This window comes from Cyclopterus lumpus, chromosome 13, assembly GCF_009769545.1.
Source record: "Cyclopterus lumpus isolate fCycLum1 chromosome 13, fCycLum1.pri, whole genome shotgun sequence".
NCBI classification, from domain to species: domain Eukaryota; kingdom Metazoa; phylum Chordata; class Actinopteri; order Perciformes; family Cyclopteridae; genus Cyclopterus; species Cyclopterus lumpus.
The window spans coordinates 11,898,752-11,920,863 of record NC_046978.1 but is presented as its reverse complement, the minus strand read 5'-3'; positions in this window follow the sequence as shown (position 1 = coordinate 11,920,863).

Here is a 22,112-nt window from a genome sequence, read left to right as displayed (position 1 = left end):
ACGAGGGAGGGTCGGAGCAGCGAGGACGGGAGGCGGAGTGGAGGAAAAGGAGGTGGAAATCAAATTACTGGGAGGTTTCAGTGGAGCTCATGAGTCTGCATTTGCAAAGGAGCAGTATTTGAATAGGCCAGACTTTGTGCTTCGTAAGCTATTATTCCAGGCAGAGTCAATATGCATTCAGTCAGCCTACCAGTGATAACTGCAGAAGTTATAAGAGGAAGATGACATTTCTCACTTGTATAAAAAATAATAAAAGGCAATCGATGTGGACAAAGAAGCTTCACAGCTCTCCTCTAGTTTAAGTAATATGTTTGATGTTCAACATTTTCTGGATTATTTTGTTAGAATTGAATGTACAGTGAAATTCAGATATACAGTTTGGGTAAGTGACATTTGTGATTCTACAGAATTTCATTTCAAAAGGAAAGAATGGTGTATGATGCAGCGTCATGCGATTGTGTTTTTGATATTATGAATATAGTGCAGAGACGTAAACAAGATACTCCTCAGTCAACCACATGGACCACATGAAGAATTAATGTTCTCATCCCACTGGAATCTACACAGCGGGGGGGCGGTGGGGGGGACTGAGCATATGGCTTCTGTGATACCCACTGTATGACTCCCCGTATTGTTTATTTTCAAATCTGAAATTAGCCCCATGTTTCCTCAGTTTATGATACAAAGAGTAATGCTATTCATAAGTCTGGTATACAGTATTTCAAATGTATATAATGTTGTAAATAATATTTAAATGTCGTGTACAAGATACATATGCATTGCATAATGAACAAGAACAAATTATGGGAGCTATTATGTTTGATGCTCATGTAGTGTTACATATTAGCTAAAGGCTCATATTCATGCTGCTACTAATGCTGACTGTGTTAATATTCATTGATAGAGTAATATAAAATATAACACAGTTGATGTCAAATATTTCAGATGAACATTTTCACCTAATCTTACTAGAATAATAAAAAGAAAATCATGCACAATTCTAAAATTAGACCTGAATGTTACTCCAATATTAAATCGCCACTCAAACCTGACAAAAATGCAAGCCTTACTCCCCACTATTGCTTATTTATTTATTAAGCTGCATTTCACAGCATGGTAAATGTTCTCCAGCAGCCGGAGAAATCCAGCACTGATTTTGGTCTTTGTGCCAAGTACTTTGGGGGAAAAGCAAGAGCACTTTCTGAACGAGTTCACGTGTTCAGTCCCGGCCTCATGGCAAGGAGCTCCGGCCACAGATCCCGTGTTGATGTCATCATAATGTCCAGCTTCTACACCCCGTTGTTGATGACATGTATGCGCATGGTGGACATCTTCAAGTCTCTCAGGATGTCATCTCCTTTATGTCCTGTCTCCTGAAAGAAAATATGAGAAAAAAGAAAAAAAAGTGTTTATATAACACATTTATTGGCATAGAGTCGAGTATGAGGTTAAATCAGCTTTGTTTTCGATACTCATAATCACAGACATGTTCTATTCAACAGGACTGAACTGAGTTCTTGGTGCTGTCGCAATGACTTGTAGTAACTATTAGTGACATTAGGATCTTATTAAAACATGTTCTGTAATAAAAGACAGGACATGTGGCTGGCAAATGCATTTACACCGACTTATACTTCCACATGAGATGCCCATCACCTTCATCAAGATGGCAACCCTTTTTGGGATGATAGCATTTGTCGCCTGTATAAAAGAAATTACAGTTGTTGAAATATCCCTCAACACATCAATAATTACAAAAAATGGCTAAAGATTATAGAATTTTTCCAACCTATAAGAAATACAATGGCTTCATTATACGTTCTCTGAATGGACTGCTCTCTTTAACTAAATCAGTACAGTTATTTTTTTCACACGATTTTAAAACTCATCTCCACTCTGGCGATGACAAAACTTCGTGATTAACACTCTCAAGCTATTCAGGATAACACAACGTAACGCGGGGCAGAAAAGAAACAATAGCTCCCTCAGATGCTGACAAAGCCTGCGAGTCTTAAATGGGTTAAAACTTTTTCCAATTAGACCATAAAATGGTCATTATTAGTTATCAGTACCATCTATTGCTTCAAACAGGGCAAACAGCACCTATCCGCACATTATGATAATGTCATTACACGTCATAGTTTTAAACTCATGGAATTGTGAATTAAAGCAAAACTACTAGGTTTTGTTTGGGCAACAATACCACTTGGTTAGGTTTAGTACAAAATTATGGTTTGGTGTAAAATGCCTACTTAAGTTAAGTTACATTATGTATGTTAAGTTACAGTTAACTTTTACACGGGACAAACAGCGGTCTTACTCCCACCTGTCGTTAGACGTGTAAATGTTCACATTTCTTGCAAGCAGTCAATACCTATTTAAACATACTTCTCAAAACTGATGAACATGATTGCAAGAACAGCAGCCGCTGTGATACCGACACAACCTAAAATGTGTTGCCTTTTTTTCAGTGATTCCAATGCAATCAGCCCGTTTTTGGTTTAACTCCATAAACACATTTTGATAAAAAATATAAAGAACCAAATAACCCACTCGAGAAAAAATAATAATCTGAGAACTCAATAAATAGTTTTTTGAAATGTTACAACCACGAGAGACACTAGTCTAAATATTGCAATCACCAGAAGTTTCCTTTTCGCAATATTATAGTCAAGCTTCCTGTTGCCCGAGACATAAAAGTCTGTCCTTTCCACACAGTGAGTCGGCATGGTGTCAGTGGGGTACTCGGTACTGGCGGATACCCGAAGCCCGAACCATGCGTGTTGTAAGAATAATCATTTTGAAAAGTTGGCAGTCAACAATCACAGAAAGTAATGTATTAATATTGTGCTGAGTGTTCTGGGAACACAGGGCCCTGAGAAGACAGGGATGACCCCATGGGGACTGAAGATACTAGTTTTGATCTTTATCTGAGGGTCTGGATAGACCTGGAGCAGGGCTTCCTGACCAGCATATTGACCATGTTGAACAGCACCTGGAGCTCTATTCCACTTGTGGTGTGTCACGAGACTGCAGCCGAGAGCAGACGCCTAGAAACGCCACATTTATCAAATCTATAAACAAATGTATCTGCATGAACATGAAGAAGCGTGCAAAGGATAATTTAGATTGCATGCCATCTGATTTAGTGGTCCAACATGTCCAGCATGCCTGCAAGTAGAAGAGGATGCTTGGTCCCCATCCTTTCATAGGGAGAGAAAATAAATCAATGTGCATTATAAGGCACATTAATTATAATCCGGGGGCTGTAATCAATACACAATCAGTGTTCTTGTGTACCCGTTTATGAACACAATTGGGTTTCTGATTTCAAGTGTAGGCCACATCATTCTGTAATTAACATGCACAACCTAGAAAACTCAGTATTTGATGTAGAAGCTCATTTATTTTCTCCCCAGAAAGACAACAAATGCAGTGATTTCTGTCACTCTTCTTTTTTGTTTCATGTCTCATTAGGAATGCAAAACATCTGAATATCTACGAATTTCAGGTCAAAACCATCTTTGTCCAATAGAGACCTGTTGTGAAACAGAATAATGAAGAAACCAATTTCCTCTTTTGTTGAAGCTATGTGAACCATGTAATGAGCAAATCCTGCCAAAACACCCTTCAGGAGGAAAGCATTTCATTTTTTGGAAATATTGGAGCTTTGTATTGCCTATGATTGTCATCTATTCTAAATGAAAATTTGCTTGGGTCTTATGATGAATTAGATCAAAGCATGTTATTCATTGACACAACTTTTGGGATTTTTGCACCGGCAACAAAGAAATAGCTGATGGTTCCTTTCACTTAATATCTGATATCAGAACTCCGATAAAAGACATGATAGAAAAGATTTGAAAAACACAATCGTCACCGTTACTTGTCCTTTCTCTGGAAAGCAGTGAAAAGGAATCAAATGAATTTTAATGATTGAAAACTCGTAGTGATGGAGGGATTTTGTATTAGTGTTGCAGGGCAAGAGTTCCCCTCCTGGTGAAAACACCCTCCCAGGTGTCGCTCCACCAGATGGGTTCGGGCCGCGATGATAATATATTCCCTGAGCATTGGCTCTGCCTTTGAAAGATGCTGGTGCTGGGAGAAGATGGTGTTGTGCGGTTTGAAAGGCAAGCCGCAAGGGGGACAGATGCTCTGATATTCCAGCATGGGTGTAGCTGTGGGGCCTCGTGGCTGTTCTCTGCCTAGCAGGGGGAAGTTGGGTTGAGTCACGCCTCCGCAGCTCAGCAGGAGAAGCCTGGAAATGGGAGGAAATAAGCAGCGGCGTGCTCCTCGGGTCACGTTGCTGCATTTACCAACAAGCAGGAAGCAAGAGGGAAGATCTGATCACAGGCTGTACTAATTCACAGCGTCAGCGTCGGGTTCAAATTAATAATAACAATAACAATGGCTCTAATGACTGTAATGTGAAAAGGGTTCGCTCGTAATGATGAATCCACTGAGAATTAACAGCTGAATCATACCGTTTTGCTTCACTCTCATAGTGTCGTTTTTCATCTGCAGCAGGTGTTTATTTTAAGTAAAAAAAGCTCTAAAAAAACACACACACTACCTGCACAGCACCACCAACACAACAAAAACAGCAGCAGACAAACAATAGTGGGGCAATTAGCTAATGAGCCAGATATTTCCTTTAGGAGTTGGTGGAATCTGTCCAGAAACAACACTCCAAAACAAATAGCTCATAATGCTCCAGTATCGGCTCGATGTGTAAATATGAAACTGCACACTAACAAGTTTGTCATATCACCCTGAAAGATACGATGCTAGTGTTGAGTTAAGTCATTTAACAAAACCAAGACAGAGGGAATCTTATTTCATGTTTTGTTATGAATACACATGGGGGCCTTATTTATAAAATACATTATTATTAATATATATTATTACGCATCAGTGTTAGAAAAAGGCTTCTTTGGTGATGGTGCTGACAAGATCCTTAAAGCTGAGGTCCTTTGAGGTTTTTAATCTGTGCCTGTGTTTTTGTGATCTAGACTCTAGGTACTCACATTCTGCTCTCCATTCATCTGAAGTAAGCCAACCATTGGTGGATTTCTTCCGAAGCAGCTGACTGTGGAGTTCATGGGTTGGAAGTTGTCAGTGAATAGCGAGATGAGAATCTGCATGTCATTGGCATAATTAACATAGCCAAGGGAAAGTATATGAAAGATACATCGAAGAGGACCCAGGATAGAGCCCTGCAGGACCCAATACAACTTTTTGTGACTTTTGGCTGGAGGGGAAGTCCTCAAGTGCATAAAACTTATTATAAAGGACGGATTCAAACCACCTGATATCCGTGTATTGTTACTATTGATCCTCACGTCATTAACAACTTTGTAAAGAGCAGAGTCTGTGCTATGGGACATGTGAAAACCACACTGGAATTATCATAAATATTAGTATTAGTAAGATAGCACATCCGTTGTTGATGTTTCAATTTAGGAAAATTAGGTTGGAGATTAGACTATAGTTGCTAAGTGTACTTGAAATAAGGTTGTTCTTTTTTCAGCAGTTTTCATGCAATGTCGAAAGATAACCGTCTGGAGAGAGCAGTTTACTTTTGACAAGATGCCATCAGCTAAATTGCAAACAGATTTAAAAATGAAGATGGAAGTGGTTCAAAGTTAATATTTAGCAGATAAATTGGTAATTGCATGCAGGCATTTCACAAATGTTCCTATAAATGGAATCCAACTAAATTATGACCCATATATTATTTGTAGCAGTGTTTTTAGTGGTGGCTTAGTTGCAAATGTAGTGCTTACAATATTTATTCTTCATTTCAAGGTGAAAGCCTGGCGATTATGATGACATTATGTTTCCGGGGGCAAATAGCAGCAGTTTTTGGAGAAGACACGTCCCTATGCCATGTCTTCCCTGGCCTCGCTGCTTTGTCGAGAGGCCTTGAAATGCGACGGCTGAGTTTATCACTCCTAATGAGAGACTCTGCAGTAGGACACACTCCATTACGCATGAGCCAGATAACAAATTACATTGCCTTCCACGACTCTCTGACCCCAAGGGATGTTTAATTAATCAGAGGCTGGACTTGGCCACGATTAGTCGAAGGAGCAGCGGCTTGGGCTGCACTGGACACGTTCTCACTCCCACACATCATTATTTGGCTATCTTTCCAGCTCCCTCACCTTGGCACCTAGGTGTGAATGTATGGAATCAGAACAGAGGGAAGGAAGAGACATCTTCATCATCCCACGAGGGCCGTTACGAACACTAACTGCTATTTGACTGTGAAACAACTGCAGCTCTTAGAATATGAATAATTGAGTCTCACAGAGGAGCTAAGAGGAAGAATGACGTAGAAGTGTTGCTGTAGTGTTCTCTCTACGAAATAGTGTTCAACAGTAGGTGAAGACATTGAACGCATCATACTTACAATTGAGGTGCATTCTTTTCACCTCCCAAAAATCACCTCGAAGAAAAAATAGAGGCTGACTGCACTAAACATTCAGCTCTCCATACAGCAAGAAAAGCATGAACAACATGTAAAACGCTATTTATGTGAGGAATTGCAATATGTGTGATCCACCAGCAAGAAGCACTAGCTCCCGGTTATACGTTTACCGTGACCCATTAAGATCCAATTTTACAGTGATAACATTAGCTGAGCGAAAAAGACAGCAAGTTGTACAATCCTATGCAATGACTGTAACCAATACAGCTATTCCAGGCTGTCATTTTCTGTGTTTACCTTTGGTCGGACTCAAATACAAATAAATCGTGCTTATTTTTGGAAAGCGTATAGCTTGCCCCAATGTAAGCTGTTTTGAGTGGGTCCTCGTTGCCTCTACAATGGAGGTAGTGAGCACAAGGTTAGCACCACCCTGAGAGTCACCGCGACCACATTTATGTTGAAATGTGCCAGATAATTCCCGGAAATTGTGGACTGATTTGAAAAGTCCTCCCGACATTACCTTATGATAATGTGAGAAAGTATGCAGACTTGACGTTTACTGTGATGGATTATACAGCTAAGTTAGTAAGTATGTTTCAGCAAAAATATTGCCGAACACTTGGCTCTGCTGCTTGTGACAACTGTTGTCCTGGTACAGTTATTCATGCTGCAGATGGAAAGCTCCCTTAGACTAGTGTCTCCTTCCAAGCAAAGCTTATGTGTTTTAAGATACTGGGAAGGTTTCTGATACAGTTGTACTGGACTTGGGCAATGATTGTAACAACTGGAGATCGAGGTCTTTCTTCTCGTGCATTTGTGGTGGCAGACTGAATACGGAATCCAGCTTTTTGGCAGAAAACAATTCCTTTTGAGTAAATATCCACATTTTTCTTCAGCACACTTTTCTTTGCCCGAGTCAAAACAATCTTTTCTATCACATGTAGATTGGTGTCTGCCAAAATTCAATACCGCACTCAGAATTCATCAGATTCAAACAACTTGAATGACATGTTTTTCATCTTTCTGCATCACTCATCTGCTGATGCTGTTTTTTGAGCTCGCCCATCTATTCTTCTCCCTGCACTATACATTTGTCTGTACCAAACATTGGCTTCTGTTCCTATGACTCTATGCCGTGATTTGACATTGATAGGTCCCAATGGAAGCACGTGTATTCCTTCATCCCATTTAAATTGTAAGTGGCAGAATTGTGGATGGAGTGGAGAAAAGAGCTGGCATGAATTTGGCCTCCCAATTTCACTTTGAAAGTGGGAAGTTGCATATTATTGAAATTTAAATGTAAATTCTGCTGTGAAAGGTCACAAAGACATGACTGAAATACTGTATATGAGCTCCAGGCTGCCAATTGGTGCCGCATTTTAAATGGATCTCCATTAAAAGCTACACACACCGACTGAACTCATATCACCTTTGATATCAGACAAGTCTGCTGAGGTGCATTTTAATGAACTGTTTCCATCACTATATTCATCCCAGATGTGTCTCTGCATGTGATCCCTTTGCTTGTATATATACACTACATGTTGATGGCCATTGTTGCTCTTTATATATATATATATATATATATATATATATATATATATATATATATATATATATATGCACTTGTGATTTCAAATTAATTGCACATTGGAAATGGAGTCAAATGTGTAGTGACCCCAGGTTTATTTAGTTGCAAACTGTGCCTGAGGTGTGAGTTACAGCCTCTGTGTGGCAGTGTGTGCTCTGTGCCCCTTTGAGACCATTCAGGCTTAGCCAGCACTGCACAAACAATCCTCCTGGCTCTTCTGGTTTGTCTCATCTGCTCTCTGCATGCCGAGCATCTTCCAATCTGGCCGCAAGCGATGGAGAGACTGGCGCTCTCGGTGTCAGCTCTCCTCAGGATTGTCAGAAGTCCTTTGTCAAATCTCCCTACCGGCTGGCCCTGCAGGCTCCAAGGCAATTAACCAGGAGGAGAGACTGGGGAGGGGGTGACACTGGCAGGAACTTTTTCTTTGTTTATGCTGCAACAGTATCACTCTTTCACAAAAGAGTGGGCGGGGCAGCTGAAGAGTGCATAGAATGAAATGGATTTCACTGTTTGGCTCTTTGGCAACTGGCCAGCAGGTCTCTCCACTTCTTAGCCTTATTTCCTGATGCACTCAACCTGAGCCTTCCATGACTCATCTGCACAAATATATTGTCATTAGGCACAAAATTAACATTTTTCTTCGCTCACGGGCCACAGCGGTTTCCAGATTCTCAAATTCACAAGCAATGTTTGACCTTTTGGAAAGTGTGAAAGTGCTCGACCGAGCACAAACAGTACACCAGGGTGTAAAAAGCCGTTTACAGTCACAGCCAGAGTGCAGCCTAACAAAAGTAGCCTCTAATTCATTTGTAGAAGACAGCCTCTTGGTGGAAAATAGAGGGAATTTGAAAGTGCAGATGAAAGTGAATCATCGCCTGCTGTGTCTATTCTTTACTTTCCACCGTGACCCCCGTGTGTAGCTCTTGTTTCCAGCTGTTAAGAGGCTTTTTTTCGCACTGATTATATATAATGAAGAGACATTTTAATTACGTAGATGAACAGAGGCGAAAGAGATGGAGGAGAAATGTGTTTTTGATCTTTAAGAGGGAAAAGGGCACAGGAGTCCTCTGAGCCTCGGCTTCTTAAAATGTGCTCGTAGCCTCCGGGGAAGATGCATGCTCCCTCCCTGTCTTGTCTGTGTCGCTGCCTGCTTGTCCTCATCCTCATCTCCCACCACCCCCGCTCCTCAAGATCAATTATGATTGACAGGAGCTCTGATTCAGAAAGTGTTTAAGTTGCTTGTTCTATGGGTAGATAAGAGCCCTGTGGGATGGCTGCTGTAGTCCTCGCAGCATGTTAAGCGCTGTTATCTCAACACGACTTCCGATGGCTTGTGCACTGTGTGCCAATTCACGTCAGGGTGCTATGTTAGCTTGACAGAAGGGGCACAGGTTTTTATTTTCCCCCCATTGCAATGTGTTTTTCATGGTGCGTTGTGCCGAGCTGTAGATGAAATCGAAAGCTTAAAGAATGACTTCTTTCCTCGTCCGTTTGTTGTAATGTTTCCAGAAAATGAAATATCCCCGCCATCTCCTTTTCGCTGCTGCAGCAGATAACGAGCGCAACAAGACAACTAAATTGTTATTCAGTACAAACGACGGCCTGTGCCTGTTGCTAACCTATCCCAAATGAGCACGATGATGAGATCTGTGCACAAAGCGCTGCGCAAACCTTCAGGTGTGACACAACATCCAGGCTGGATTCCCCTCAAATGAAAAGCAGTTTTTCCTCAGTTACTGACTAAGACACACAATTAGAGCGCTCGACTCCAAATACAGATCAAGGCGAGCAGCCGAGGTACCGACTCCCACTGAAGACAGTGACTTGTTGACAAAAATGATGACAACTTTTGGATGGATTGCAATGAGCGTGTTTGCATTGTCCCAGTGAGCATGTTAGCATACTGGTGTTTGCGTTTAGCCCAAAGCATCTGCTGACCCTAACTGCAGAGTCGTGGGACTCGCCCTCAACACAAAGGGTTACATTCTACTGAGGGAGCAACAAAGCTGCTTTTTTGTTTATTTGAAGTTTAAAAACTTCTGCCTGAAGAAAACAGGCATGACGGTGCACCTGAATAACCTTTAAGCCACACCAGCTATTGCTAATAATGTTAAATTATTCAAATTAAAGATGATTTTGTATATTATTTAGTTTGAAGCAGCCTAATTCCAAATGACCTTTTTGTGAAGTAGGCTGTTAAGCTCCAAACTAATATATTACAAACATAATTGCTCACACTAGCTCATTGTTCCCGTCTGTAAACACACTCTTTGTCCTCCACACAACGCACCATAATGAGCCACATATTGACCATCATGCAATGTAAGTCTTGCAGGACTTTCTCTGAAGTGATCACTGTGAAATGAACTGCGATAACCACTCCTAATACTGCTTTCTGTCTATACACTTCATTATTTCCCCTTCTCACTGCTTTGAATATGTGCTTATATTACTGGAAGGGATTTCAACGGGGAAAAGCCTGAGAACTCCCAAATTAGGCCAAACACAAGCACAACGTTCACCATTGGGAATACAGTTCAAAGTGCTGACATTTTAGTTATTTTCTGAAATGAGACTCATCATAGCGGTTTCAATGAGAGACAGCCACACAAAGTTTTGCAATTAGGCTATTTCTTGGTTTACAAAGAATCTGGTTACTTTCAACATGAAATCCACAAATTTGGAGAAAACTGATAGAGGTGTTATGCGTCGGCACAGGGATTTCTATTTATTCAGTTTCACAATACCCATGAGCCTATTCAAGCATGGTTAATAGCCATATTTGTAAGATAGCTTTGATTCCATCAGTTTAAACTGTTTTGTAAATGAGGAAAAAAATCTTTTCAGTACAGTTGCAACTGGCCCCACAGCGTCAGACCGAAGAGAACAGTGCATTTGTTAATACTAATATCAAAATTCTTTACTATCTGTGTGGAGCTGTGAGTGTGAATTGAAGGCTGCCTGATTGGTTTTCATTCTTAACAAGGGCTGTGGAGAGGCCATTTCATTTCCTTTTTCTCCCTGTCTCCTGGTTGACTATCTTTATTTTATTGTTGTGCTTTCCTCTCCCAAAGAAATGTCAACATGACTTTGTCAGCAATAAGCACATTCTCTGCTCTGACAGAAATCACCTGGCCCCAATTTATGAAAGGCAGAAGAGACACATTCCTGTAGCACAATATGAATATATTATCACCACAAAATGTCCTGCATTCAGCATTGGGGAATTATATCGAAGATTGCGCTGGAAATCCAAGCAGCCTTTTCTTAAATAAGACCAAAGTACACAACTATAATCCAAAAGAAAAAGGAGCACATGATCACGGAGATTGCCCTCAATCTTGTGACGAGCGTAGATCAAATGAGAGTATTAATCTCAAAGGTGCATAAAACGTGCTTCCAAAAATCAATAAATTAATAAAAAAAGCTTTTATTTCCAGATGGCTGAGCTGCGAGATCCCATCTCCCCTCTGACATATCCGTATGGAGTTCCTGTCTCTCCCTTTCAACACAACAGCTAGCGGCAAGTTGAAATGCAGCCCCATATTCTTGATGCAACGTCGTCATGGCACCGATGTCAACGACGTGAGGGCGGCCCTCTGCCTCTCGAAGCTCAGCGAACCAAACAGCAGTTGCAGAGCGCCCGTCCTTCTCGCCCTGATGGTGTTTTCTGCCACTCAGAAAGAAGTGCCTGTGTAATGTTTATTGAATTCGGTTCTCAACAACAGCCGTAAGAGCGGACAACTTTGGTCCTAGACTGAAACCTTGACTGGGCTAGTCTATGCGTTTACACAAAAGCTCACCTTGAAGATGTGCAAAAGATGCAAAGGTTCCACTGCATGTGTATACATGTGCATACATATGCACATGCACACACAAATTGCATTCAAAAGACATCTCCCATCATGTGACCACGAGGCATTCAGATGCCACCCTCCAATGAATATAAAGTATAAACACTCATACACATTTCCCACCCCTGGCCTCTATTTCATGCCATTATCTTGGAATAATAAACACATTAGCTTCTTCCTACTCAATTCCTGCTCCTAAGATGAATCTTTCCCCACTATATAAAATTATTTGCCAATATTATATGGGCTGATGAATAATTCATGAGGGTTCATGGAGAGTTGTAGACCCATCAGAGTCCTAGAGGAGGCAGAGCTGACAGACTCTCAGGTTCCACAGTCGGACCGGCTCACAGGGAAGAAAGTGGAGGATTTACTGAAAGATTCTTGCTTTGGAAATGATATACAGTCCCCCATATTTACTCTGAAGGGTACTTATTCACACAGGCATGAGGGCAGTTTAAATGAAGACACAGGATCATTTGATCTTTATTGAATTGTCATACTGTAATTGGTTTGAGTAAAACTATTTCTAAGCTGCTCAGTCTGGACTTCCTTTGTCCTGTAAATATACTGCATACTTTACCAGTGCTAAACTTTGGAAAAACTACATTTTCTAATATTGTAAGGACAAATAATAACAAATCAGTGTTATGTGCGCAGCTGCAGGACACTGGACCCAAACGCCGTCAACACTGGAAAAGGCAACTTTATTGCTCCACAGGATTCAAAACAAACAAAACAGGCTCACACACACACACACACACACGATCTTCAATGATCTGGACAAGACGAACCGACAAACGGGAATGACACGAACAGGACTTAAATACAGAGGGCTGGTGCAGGTGATTGGACACAGGAGGAAACAATCAGGGACAGGGCAGACAATCACAGAGACAGGAAGTGCAGAGAAACAGAGGACACGAGAATAATAAAACAACTTCAAAAATAAAACAGGAAACACGACACTACAGATCCTGACATAACAACAACCCCCCCCCCCCCCCCCCCCCCCCAGGGGAACCGGGCTCTGGAGCCGTAGGCCGTGTCAAAGGAACCCCGTAGATACCCTTCTGTTCCAGAAGCCGGAAGTGGCGACCGAACACAGGGAGCCTGCGTCGGCCGGGGCGGCAACGGGACAGGAGGAAACAGAGTCTGCCGGGGCGGCGACGTGACCCGGGGAGATGGGGTCGGCCGGGGAGCCGACGGGACACGGGGAGTTGGGGGCGGCCGGGGGGGGACTCCATCATGTCCCGGAGAGCGTCCTGGGACAAGGCAAAGGAAGCAAGGGCCGGCCGGAAGTCCGACAGGTCACAGGAAGTTGGGGTTGGCCGGAACACGGAGGCGGCAACAGGAACAGGTGAGGGCTGCAGCACGGAGGCGACTGCGGGAACCGGAGTAGTCTGCAGCACAGAGGCGGCAGCCGGAACCCTCCACCGACGCGGTCTGGAGGTTTGCGCCCCCCACTCCGGGGCAGGGCCTGCGTGACCTCTGCCCCTGGGGCTACGAGGCACCCCATAAGCCCAACGGGTCCCGTTGAAGGGGTCTGGTGCCAAGACCCTATGGGGGTTGTAGTTCCCCTTCTGGAGGCTACGAGGGCCCCCATAGGCCAAGCGGATCCCTTCGAAGTGGTCTGGTGCCGAGACCCTATGGGGGTTGTAGTTCCCCTTCTGGAGGCTACGAGGGCCCCCATAGGCCAAGCGGGTCCCTTCGAAGGGGTTTGGTGCCGAGACCCTATGGGGGTTGTAGTTCCCCTTCTGGAGGCTACGAGGGCCCCCATAGGCCAAGCAGGTCCCTTCGAAGGGGTTGTAGGCTGGGTCCATCCTTGGGCGGGTCGTTCTGTTATGTGCGCAGCTGCAGGACACTGGACCCAAACGCCGTCAACACTGGAAAAGGCAACTTTATTGCTCCACAGGATTCAACAGGATTCAAAACAAACAAAACAGGCTCACACACATGATCTGGACAAGACTTTGCCACAAACAGGACTTAAATACAGAGGGCTGGTGCAGGTGATTGGACACAGGAGGAAACAATCAGGGACAGGGCAGACAATCACAGGGACAGGAAGAGCAGAGAAACAGAGGACACGAGAGATAAGGACTTCAAAAATAAAACAGGAAACACGACACGACACTACAGATCTGGCGTGACTATGGGTCAGTGGTTAACATGCCCGTCTTTCAATCAAGGGGTTGGCAGTTCAATCCCCGCCCTAGTCGATGTGTCCTTGAGCAAGACACTTAACCCTGCATTGCTCCCTGTAGCTGTGTCTATGGTGTATAATGTAAAGTGTCTTTGAGTATCTAGAAAAGCACTATATAAATTAAATGGATTATTATTACAGATCCTGACAATCAGATATGCTCTACTGTGAATCACATAAGCAAACTGTATGATGCTTCAGTCTAGGTGTGCAGTGGGGAATGGGAACGCACACCAAACGAGTTCCCAGAGTAAGATTTATAGGTGCGGCAAAGTTTACTGAAAAACTTTCTTTACTGAATTAGTCCCCTCAAACTGCCCCCGACAAATCACAGTGCTTTCTTAGTCAACTAAGTTGTTTGTCTGCATTGTCTCAATTTAGCTCCATGAGCGAGAGAGTAACTTGACCTCCAGGGGTTAAACTTTTCACTTTGCTTCATTGGGTGCATTTCCTTCATCATAAAAAAATACGTTTGCAAAGCCACATTCTCTTATATTCTAAATCCAGCGTTGTTTACATCCGTGTTTACTTGCTTGAAGTCTTTTATGCCTCCGTTGGTGCAATGCAGCATATCTTACCGCCACCTGTTGATTAGTGGAATAGTGACACCATGGGAAGGATTTTGGACCTTTAAACTTTCAACAAACAAACAAACAGCCTTTCTTTTTACCTAATGGTATGAATGTGGAAATACACTCTGAGGCGTTCAGTGATGCAGAAATAAAATGACAGGAAATGCCACATGTTGTATCTGCCTTGTGTCCTGCTTTAGTTAGTCATTTCCATCTTTTCTGTGTATCCTGCTCATCAAGAAATGAATAATCACAGTCCTTACTGGTTAAAATCAAATCAAATAATGTATTATTTTTTCTTATAATAAACCTGATTTTATTGGGGGTTACATCATCCTACACTGTGTATGTTTGTCCATAATATATCATGAATTAGTATCAGACCCAGGAATGCAGTGATTATCCGGACGTTACCTTTGTGGTAAAAGGCAGATTTCTCACGTTGGGGGAGATTGTGGGTGGATGTAAGTTACAGCTTTTGAATTGTAGAATTTCAGGATGTACATTGCTTGCTGGCAATCACATCAGCATCATTATTAATGAAGTCAGTGTTAAAGTAGCTCATGATTGAACATTTTCAAGTTAACAATAACCAGATGTCAAAACAACGCGGTCAGAGCACACTAAGGTAAGATTTTACATGAATCCTAATTTATACAAACAACCTCCTCATCTGAGCGCATTCCCTAACATCTGCCTTACACTGCTCGCTCTTATTGAGTCCTGATTGAATACATATGTCTTTAATTAGCTGTTGCAGAAACACTCAGGTGTTTAGTAAGCCTGAGGCACGCTCTCTGGTAAACAGTGGCAATAAGCTCAGAGGACGTGAACTGCCAATGGAGCTCAAAAAGTATGCACTAACAAATTTCCTCACTAAGTATAGTATTTATACAAATGCAAATCCGACAAGTGATCACCACACACACACACCCACTCTTGTACATTTTCTACAGCATCAGCATCATTTTGTAAAAGAAACAAAAAGCCTTCCCATGGTATTTTATTTCCTGTTAGTTAGATTGAAACTGAACACATCGAGTTTTCAGGGTGATATTTATGCTGCTCAGTCGCGAGATACAACACTACCTACGTACCACAGCCATGGCCTATTTGCTCCACCCAAAAAAGATGACATGAAGAAGAGGTGGATTCCTTTTGCCGAGAGCCACCTTGATAGAAACCCCCTAACAAGATTTTACTGAGGGACACTGTCAGTCCAAACTGATGGCTAATTCAGCTGATTTGATAGAACAGTTTGCTGAAACTAACAATAACTTGTGACGGCATACGTTTTGATTACAAGAATGTCTTCATTAATATCCTACATATTCATAAATGTGGGTACATTATATAAACCTAAAAATAGAAGGTGTATTGTCTACCGGTGGTCCCTGGGGGCCTCCATGCAGCCAACACCCAATCAAGAATTCTGCAAATAGATGACAGATTTCAGAAAACTGCACTGAGAGTTTTGGTTGTGCGGTTTGTATTTTTTCCAGGGAGGACAATGTCTGAATAATATAGTGCAGACATGTACAGACATTCTTGGTTCTCAGGCAATGTAACCTATGGACTTTGTTGATCCCCTGCCTTATCCTACAGATCTACCATGAGGTTGACATTTGTGGTTTTGAGTGAAATATCTCGGCACTATCATGTGGTTTGTCATGAAATTTGGTGTATGAACCCCTCAGAATGAATTGTATTAACTCCGGTGATCCCCTGATTTTTCCACTGGCACCCTTTGCAGACGAAATCCAATAAAAACCTGACATCCCATCAGCCTCAGGTGTACAAGCAAGCATGCTGACACACTAAGCACCATTGTGCCAATGCACAGCCTCACAGAGCTGATAACATTGCTGCAGACTCTTCTAATATTTACAGGTAGTTTTGTGTTTGTGTGAATTTATTTTTGTCAGAATTAGGAGTTTTTGGTTTGAAAAAGTTTCAAGTTTTCTTTTCTTTTTTTCTTCTTCTTGTGATTTGATCTTTGGACTCATAGAATTACCACAAATTGGTGCCGTCTCATAACTTCTCTGTGTGGACCACCAACACATTCCCATTCCTAACTTATCAAATACCAACACTTAAGGGCCACACAGTGGCAAAACATTGTTTACTTTTAGTTTTGCATTGGACAAGAACAGTGTTATCCTGGACAAAAGTTTATGCGGTTCCTCAGTCTAATTATGATGCAGGTGGGTTTGCATCAGAGTAATGCATCAGATGTCCATGGGCACTGTTGGTATTGGATGAGTTGGGAGTGAGACTGCGTTGGTTGGACCAGTTTGTCTTCCCCACATGCCACACCATATACCATATTCTTATTATCATTAAAACAGGCTCTTCAAAATGGGAAATGCATGTTCTAAAAAGTTTGTGGTACAGCCAGAACATGTTTTAATATGCGATAGAGCTCAGGAAGGATCATGACAGCTTTGTAACGTCTTTGTTTTCAATTATAACAACAAATATAACAAAATGCTGAGGCTGAGCTGATATTATTCAATTCAATTCAGTTTATTTGGTATAGCCCAATATCACAAATTACAGATTTGCCTCAGAGAGCTTTACAATCTGTACACATACGACATCCCTGACCTTTGACCTCACATCGGATCAGGAAAAACTCCCCAAAAATAACCTTTGACAGGGAAAAAAGGGAAGAAACCTTCAGGAGAGCAACAGAGGAGGATCCCTCTCCCCGGATGGACAGATGAATAGATGTCATGTGTACAGAATGAACAGCATTTACAAAGTTACATAAACACATTACATGAATATGACAATGTATGAATGGAACTCCAATCCATGAAACAGAAGGAGGTAGAGAGGAGGGGGGGGCGGGGCGCATCAGCAGTGCGATGGATGGATGAATTCAAAAAAGATCCATCAAAGCCATCATCAGGCTACGCACATACAGTGAGTAAAACCCAATGTGTCAGATAATAGTAGAAACAGACAGAGAGATGGAGCTCCCTTTACTCACTGCACACATTCAAGAGGCAACCCTCACTCTCTCCAGATGGATTGGTTTGCTGTTTTAAGTGTTTGTGGCAATGACTTCATGTCAAAGTATTCTCTTCCTCCTTAATGCCAACACGTAACTGTGTAAATACTGAATTAACAGTCCAGTTTTCAGGAAAATGTTTTATGCTTAACTCCCGATACATTGAAACAAATAACTTAGCAATGTGCAGAGCAAATTATGTGGTATAAAAATTGGTATAACATGCATATAAAAACTGATGATCATTGGCGGTGAAACTAAAACTAAATGTAAACTTATTTAGACTAATTAATTGCTTTTATTTATTTATATATATATATATATATATATATATATATATATATATATATATATATATATATATATATTTACTGGCGGCCTGTCCAGGGTGTCCCCTGCCTTCGCCCTATGTCAGCTGGGATAGGCTCCAGCGCCCCCGCGACCCTAATGAGGATAAGCGGTATTGAAAATGGATGGATGGATGGATATATATATATATATATATATATATATATAACTGATTGGAATTTAATTATAAATGATATAACTAAAGATAGATTAATATCTCACTGGAAACGTCAATAAAAAATAAAAGCTCAGCCCCGACCATATACTGAGTGCCGAGGAGGGACACGCTGCAGCGTGGTAATATATTGCATCAAAACTGATGCAAAAGCACCAATAATGTCAGGGCTCATCAATACTCTGGTTTTCAATAATTGACCTTTTTAATACCAGGTTGCGGTACCCATCACTAGCTTCAGGCAACGTAAGAAAGAGAGAGGCTCTCTTTAGAGACAGTATTAGGTTGGTCCGTTCTGTGTTGCCGTGGAAACATGGTGGACTCCAGGGAAGAGGACACGCTCCATTTGTAGATACAAAGGGCTCATTTTAAGCTAACAAAAATACCATTCTTAGTTTCAGATGATTAATGAAAACAAAGTTATGAATATTATATTTCATTTCTGTCAATAAATGTTAATCAATGTTCCTTTAACGTGTAAGAAGAAAACATTGATTATCAGCCTTAAGTATTGCTTTTACACTTATTTTTATATTACATATGTAACTATTGAGCCAGCATGAGTCATTCATCTCGGGCTCAGTCTGATGTCAAGTGTCTATCAGCAGTCTTTATGCTCACTGCTAGTATTCAACACAAATCAAATCAGGCCAACAGTGTCATCAAAGAGAAGGACACAACACTTTGCACTTCTGACTTTCTGTGAGTGCATTTAGTAAGTAAAAGATGTCTCTGTAATACAAAAAAACCCTAAGTGTTCAGTAAATGTAGTGCTGTGGAAACAGACAGACAACAGAGAAGTGTATTGTGATTAGTTTATGTAACTCTGTAATGCTGTTCATTCTGTACACATGACATCTATTCTTCTGTCCATCCGGGGAGAGGGATCCTCCTCTGTTTTTCCTGATCTGATGTGAGGTCAAAGGTCAGGGATGTCGTATGTGTACAGATTGTAAAGCCCTCTGAGGATAATTTGTATAATTTGTGATATTGGGCTATACAAAATAAACTGAATTGAATTGAATTGGTTTAAAAAGTGTTTAATATAAATTGTAATACTATTTTCCATCATAATGACATCACTATTGGAATCCATTGGAACTGGCTGAATTCAAAGCTGACTGCAGCTGCTCTTCTTCCTTAGTGAGAATACTACAAACTATTCAATCACCTCCAAAGCCAACAGAAAGGAAAATATATTCTTGTTGTGAGAGTATTCTCAAAAAGATATGACACAATCACAAGCAGCAATAACTCTGGAGCATTATGGCATTTAATTCATCCCACCTAAAATGCCATTATTGTAATTTTCCTAAATTAATTTGCTTCCTCTAATCAACATGAAGCGTATGATGTGAGTAGTCATGGAGACAGAGAAGAGAATCACATGCATTGACCACTGAGTTACACCCCGGTTATGTTTGATGTTATGGCTTTCTGATGGAAACTGTGCTGACACTTTGTGCACAGAGGAATGAGCAGAAGAGGGTTCATCGTTATTCCATCCATCCATCCAGTTTCAGCCGCTTAGTGTCCCAGCGTGTCCTCGGTCTGCCCCGGGGTCTTCTACCAGATGGACTTGCCTGGAAAACCTCTAATGGAAGGCATCCAGGAGGCATCCACATTAGATGCCCGAAGCACCCCAGCTGACTCCTTTGGACCTGAAGGAGTAGCGGCCCAACTCCAAGTTCCCTCCTGATGTCCGAGCCCCTTACCCTCTCTCTCCAATGGAGGAAACTCATTTCGACCACTTGTATCCCAAACCTCGTTCTTCGGGTCACGACCCAGAGTTTGTGACCATAGATGAGGTTTGGAACCCATTATCATTATTGTCTACTTTAATTAAGTGTTTTCATTAGCCTTCATTGCATAACCCTTTTACAACTTACAACAATAGTTTACCTTTTTTCATAGCATTAATGCTCAGATTTCTTTGTGCACAAATCCAATATGTGCATTAAAATAGGGACTGTAAGAGAGTAACCGAGCAGCATGCATTAAGAAGAACGGCAGTTTCAAAAAAAAAAAAAGGGAAAAAAGAAAAAGACACACAGAGAATACTGTTTCCATGCAAAGAGGACCAGGATCAAGCTGGCTTGAGTGCTACAAACCTCTGAGCCCCTGTGACAAATCCGTCAGTGACTATTTCCTAGTATTTCCTCATACACATAATATGCTCCAAGTGTGAAATAGAAGGTCTTACAAGTATCCGTCAGCTAGCTCACCATAATGGAAGCTACACACTCTACTCCCATTAAAACAGTACATGAACAAGGAGCAGAAAACAACTGAGCAAGCAAAAGCAAAGAGTCGGCCTGATGATCATGTTCTCCAAGACAGCCTGAATGAGCTTGTTCCGTGTCCCTCTGGGCAATATGTAAGAATGACACATATATCTGCTGGACAATACTGATCTTATTAACTGCAGTCATGTTGTTCATTTTTTTCAGTTTTTAAAATCATGGCCGTGTACTACCAAGCGAGTTCAACATCCCCGTCTTATAGAATACAAGATACTTTATTCACCTTCTTAGGGAAATTATGGTGTGTTTGTGACAATGTTTGTTTATTCTCTGGCACCGCTGGTATGGAACGGACTAGGGCCCAAATAAAAAATAAATTCTAAAACATAATTTTATGGTTTAAGCCTGCTTACTTCCATAACTTGTATGTGTCTCACACCACACATAACATTACCGGTAGCACTGTAACGCAGTGCATGAAGTCTGCGGGATTCACGAGAAGCTGACACACATATATGATAAGAGAATATATAAGGATGTTGTGTTATTGTGCACAATAAATCAATGTAATTTGCTATAGGAGACCAAACATTTGAATGTTTTTACCCAGTGAAAATGTTGGTTTTGAAAGGCTAAACACCAGGAACTATTGACTGAAGTTGAATATTTTGATTGGTAAAATGATCTTGTGAATTTGGGAAATGATTACATCTGTCTTTTTTTTCATATATGTTGACCTCTGGACTAATTGGATAAACTAATTGGATCAACACGATTCAGAAACAATTCTACGCAGCCACCACTGTAATCTACGCTGTTTTTCTACAAATATCTCTGCCTAATATCGGTGTAGCGTACTATTTATCAATTCAACTTATTTGCTACATACTTATGATATATTAAAGTATACTTACTGCTATTGTGGTGGATACAATGTTTCAAATTGTGTGCGTCCACAGCATATATAGTAGCGTGTGTTAAAACTTGTTCTCACAGTTATATTAGGCTTAAATTAAAACTGCACAGATGACGTAGACAGACACAGCGGCCTTGTGTTGGTCCAGTATTAACCGGTAGAGAGGAGGCTGTAGAGCCAGGGCTGGGATGCTCAGACCAAATAACGATAAGAGAGTGACGGGGGGAGAGACGTCAGCAAGAACATCCACGTTCCTAAGAGTAACCGGCTTGAACTGGGGCAGTTATTAAACTGAGGGACGAGAACTAATATGTAATGAGGGAGTGGACGGAGGCTGCACCTGCTTTGAGTGTGATGCTATAATAATATGTCAATGTGTTTGTTTGGGAGTTGGGAAAGACAGATGTGGAGGGAGGTTGTTGTCTTTAATACCGGACCCAGCTCAGGTTTATTTGTGAAACTGCTGGTTACAAATAAATCTACGTGAAGTGAACTCTGATCCAAACTCTCTGTGTTCTGTGGGTGTTTGATTATTTGTATAAGCCTGTTAACTTACACATTCATCATAAGTTGCTGTGGCAATCAACCCTGGTAAGATGTGAACCACCATCCAGTGTTAAATCGGATGTGGCCTCACTAACCCTAAATCCTGCTTCTTAGTACTACTTAGTACCAGGTTACGCCAAAGACAGGGGAACTTGATGCATACAATTGTATGGAGCAGATCTGGTTCTGTTCACTCATTGCTCTGTTCTTTA